This window comes from Armigeres subalbatus, chromosome 2 (assembly GCF_024139115.2).
Source record: "Armigeres subalbatus isolate Guangzhou_Male chromosome 2, GZ_Asu_2, whole genome shotgun sequence".
NCBI classification, from domain to species: domain Eukaryota; kingdom Metazoa; phylum Arthropoda; class Insecta; order Diptera; family Culicidae; genus Armigeres; species Armigeres subalbatus.
The window spans coordinates 346,003,733-346,008,792 of record NC_085140.1 but is presented as its reverse complement, the minus strand read 5'-3'; positions in this window follow the sequence as shown (position 1 = coordinate 346,008,792).

The following is a 5,060-nucleotide window of genomic DNA, read 5'->3' as shown; positions in this document are numbered from 1 at the left end:
GAGTGATTCGAATTTTGACTTTTTTGCTTCCCGATGCTTAACCCTATATAAGGCTGTGGCAACTATATTGCCACCAACAAATAATATGTTTTTCTATTTATTAACAAGAGCTCTACTTATTATTTCACATGTAGTGACTTTATTTGCTTCCTAGTAACACCCCAGATGAATTTGAGCCATAAAAAAATTGAAATGTCAATTTGAGAACAGTTTTTTTTACGAACAGATCGTAAGTTTCGAGTGGAAGAAGGATTTTCAGTTATAATTCGTTAAAACAAAGGACAAAGATTTTTCCCATTGGTATTAATTATTTTGAATCTCCTGTGTTAGATTATGGCGTGATTAGCGTGAACAAATTAGCGTGCCTTTCTGTAAATCTGGTTTTTGGATTTTTGACGAAATTGTGTTTTTTCCCAAGGGTCCCCCTTGGGAGAAAAAACGCGATTTTTTTTTTTTTTTTCACTTATAATGCGTTTTTTGACTAGGACTCTTCACCAAAAAATGTAAAGTACCTTGATTTGACTGGTTCTACGTAAAACCAAATTTTTAAAAATCTTTTTATATTTTTGTTGTTGCCTGTTTTCCTGCTTGCCGGGCAGTGGCAGCAACTATATTGCCACCAATGTTGTCCCCTTCGCGAAGTGGCAACTATATTGCCACCAATGTTTTACCGCTTGGCGGGCAGTGGCAACTATATTGCCACCATTTTTCAATGTTTCTGAACTATTTATTGTATAACAAACATACATATGAGTATAATACCATGTCAACCTTGTATCCTGTTGTTGTTTTTGATCATTTATTGTTTAGATTCGTCTGCCTTATAAAGGGTTAAAGGATTGCATTTGCATGTTTATTAATCCTCCTGAATTTTAACTAATCTGAATGTAATTTGAGTGAGCACGCGCAGTTTCAAGTTTTCATACAAACTTACTAATTACTATGAAAACAATAACTTTTATGTAAAACCGTTCCCCAACGCAACATAGGAAATTTTACAAGGAAACAGGCCGTCTTTGTTACGAAACGATTCGATACTAGCAAGTTAGCAATGAAATACTGAATACCATCAATATTCAGCTTAAGAAGAATTCTATGTAGTTAATGTGTTGATTATATTTAAATAGTTCATGGGCTACCTCACAGAACGGTCTTTCATATAAGGGTCGATTTATACAGTAATTTCCATACAAACTTTAAATTACGTGTGCACAATCAAACTACATACAAATTTTCTAAAAACTTAGAAGGATTATTAAAATGGCAAATACAATGCACAATGGTCCCAGAGTCGAATCTAGCAAGACAAAAATGTTTGCGCCAAAACTATTAGTTTTAGATATATAGTGTCTTTGGGAAAAAAAAATCATATTTTTTTCCATGTAGTGAAATCAGGGTGGTACTTATATTTCACAAGTTAATAATAACTTTTTAATTTTTTGGTAAAAACTTGTGCAATGTTCCACAAAGTTGTAGAGCAACTAATTTTGAGCAACTTTGTCGAAGAAACCATTTTTCTATCACTTATGGTTCACAAGTTATGAGCTTTTCAATAAATACGTTAGGGCGGCGCCTAAAAATCGGTATTCTTCACATAACTTTTATAACTTTGGATCTATCTCTTATACCAAAAAAGTTATTCGAGTTTTCGTATGAACAACATGTTTTTTTCATATGCGTATATTTCAAAATGGAGCAAACCGATTTTCAATCTATTGGTTCCATTCGAAAGCTCACACTTTTCTGCGTTTATGGTGGGAAAACTGAGAGAGGGTTTTTTTGTTTACAGCGTTTTATTTCATTTTGAAAAATTATGTTTTTTTTATCGAAAAACGGCTATAACTTAATAAATAAACGAGATAGGTCCATGGGTCTTCAACAAAAAGATGTGCCTTTAGAAGTTCTAAATGTGGTCCATACAAAGTATCCCTCAAAAATCAGTACATAAAAATATATTAAAAAAAAAAAGGTTTTTGTAAGGAAATAAACGTTAGATCGAGAGCAGTTTTTTTACGAACAGATCGTAAGTTTCGAGTGGAAGAAGGATTTTCAGTTATAATTCGTTAAAAAAACGACAAATTATTTTGAATCTCCTGTGTTAGATTACTACGTGATTAGCGTGAAAAAAGCTTTGCCTTTCTGTATATTTGGTTTTGGATTTTTGACGAAATTGTGTTTCTTTCCCAAGGGTCCACCCTTGGGAGAAAAACGCGAAATTTTTTTCACTTATAAAGCGTTTTCTGACTAGGACTCTTCACCAAAAATGTATCGTACCTTGATTTGACTGGTTCTACGTAAAACCAAATTTTAAAAATCTTTTTATATTTTTGTTGTTGCCTGTTTTCCCGCTTGCCGGGCAGTGGCAACTATATTGCCACCAAATTTATCAAGTTATAGCCGTTTTACGATTAAAAACATATTTTTTTCAAAATGAAATAAAACGCTTTGAAAAAAAAACGCTCTCTCAGTTTTCCCACCATAAACGCAGAAAAGTGTGAGCTTTCGAATAGAATCAATAGATTGAAAATCGGTTTGCTCCATTTCGAAATATACGCATATGAAAAAAACATGTTTTTCATACAAAAACTCGAATAACTTTTTTGTTATAAGAGATAGGTCCATGGTTTAATAAAACAAAACAAAATTTTTAACAAAATGTGCGTCTTCAAAAGTCCTAAAAGTGCTCGGAACAAAGTTTATGCGAGAAATGAATGTATAAAAAGTTATGTGAAGAATACCGATTTTTAGGGGCCGCCCTAACGTATTTATTAAAAAGCTCATAACTTGTGAACCATAAGTGATATAAAAATGGTTTCTTCGGCAAAGTTGCTCAAAATTAGTTGCTCTACAACTTTGTGGAACATTGCACAAGTCTTTACCGAAAAATTAAAAAGTTGATATTATGAACTTCTGAAATATAGGTACCACCCTAATTTCACTACATGGAAAAAAATCGTCAAAAAATATGAAATTTTTTTCCCAAAGACACTATATATCTAAAACTAATAGTTTTGGCGCAAACATTTTTGTCTTGCTAGATTCGACTCTGGGACCATTGTGCAATGTTTAAGCAACGAGGAGACAAAAAAGTCAAAATTATATTCACTCTATTGCTGACCTTCGTAGAAAACGACATGGAGATAAACAAGACTGTGACAAAATGGAAATGGATAGTTATGCAACTTTATTTAGAAATATTGTTATGAAACATTACTTAAACTTACCTACAAAATGTATTCGCATGACACTTCTAATCTCTGAAATTTCATTGAAGCATTGCAAATCTACGGAAAGTGTTGTTTTGTCACGGTCACTCAGGCCTCATAATAGGTACTGTGACCACTACTAGTAATGATGTATTTAAGAGTATAATCAGATCTAGGACCTTTCAAACCTAGAGGTGAGATGCGTGGTTACAAAGCAAGACTGGAGGTGACTAGGTTCAATTAATGGTCCTGTATAGGTATTTTTCGAGTTGCAATCGTGTTTAGCGAATGCAAAAATAGTAAACAGGCTTAAAAATCTAGCACGAGTAACGGGTGGCCACTAAATGGAGTGGAGCGGAAAGAATGGCTCGGGATGAAAACTACAAAGAAGTACAGTTCAATCTGATATACAGGGGTTAGACAAGACGGTTGAGATAGGCAAAATTTTGTCGAAATTCAAATAAGCATAACTTTGCGAAGAATAATCCGATTTCGATAAACCCATCGGACCATCGGACGCGGACACTCTTCTAGTATTCTGTCCTCTTCTGAAACCTTAAATTGGCTCTTGACCACCGGAGATGTTCCGGGTTTCCGAGGGTATGTTAAAAATGCATTTTTTCTTCTGCTTGTCTTTTTGTGTGACGTTTACTTTTATCATGTTTTATGCTTTCTCCAGAAACTAGAATTAATATGCCGTCCAATGCTGACTGCAGATTGAAAATCCGTCAGGTATACGCAGAAATATGGCCATTTCCGTGAAAATGGTTCGGGATTGGCCATACACCCTGAACAGATGTCACTTTGGCAGAGCACCCGGAACCTGTTACAAATTGGCTAAAAAGTCTTACAGACCTTAAAATGTATCTTTATTCTAGATTCTATATTCATCGTCTTGGAAAAACATGAAATTTTACACCCATTTATGCATGGTTCCAGATGGTTACAAAACCCCTCTTTCCTCTTCGAGGGCCCCTGGAATCTGCTTTAAGGATCCCCCAGACCGAAGCGATTTCATCACCGCGACGGCGACAACTAGTCATCGCGATTCTATCGTTGGGTCACTGCAGGCAATGTTCTATCTATACTTCCATACCAACGGCGACGACAATCGCGTCGCGACTGTTGCGTCGCGTGTGTTTGGGGGAGCCTTTAAGGGTGGCAGTGAACATTATCATCCTGGAAATGATTCTGTAATCATCGTCTTGCAAAGCCATGAAGTTAGATACCCATATTCGCATTATTCCGATCTGTTGCCATTTCATCATGTCCCCGGAACCGTTTTTACGGAAATGGCCATATCTCTGCGTAGACATTTTAGACATACCCTCGGAAAACCCGGAACATCTCCGGTTGGCCAAAGGCCAATCTAAGGTTTTGAACGGAAACAGAACACTAGAAGAATGTCCGCGTCCGATGGTTCCAGTTTTATCAAAATCAGGTTATTCTACGCCAAGTTATGTTGACGCCGTGTGGTGTAGTTGAATCTTGCAGGTATAGCTGGACAGCTGCCATCTCCGGATGAAGCTTTATTGACGAGTTGCTTCGTGTCTTTAGCCTTCCAATAACTTTTGTATACACCTACACATGGAGCTCAGTAGACCAAAAATCCTTTAACAGATTTCGAAACATTTTCACGTTTAAAATTGTCCACCGAGTACTTTTCCCACGATCTTTGTTCGCTTGAAAGAATTGTACAATACGCGCCGCAGTACTTCCTGTTTTGAAGGCATGTTGTAAACAACTGAACGCATTGGAGTGAAATTGTGTGTGCGACAATTTCTGAATATTCTAAGGATTCATTTACATAAGAAAATATTTCTCTGAAAGCATTAATGTTCTCATAGAAAAGTA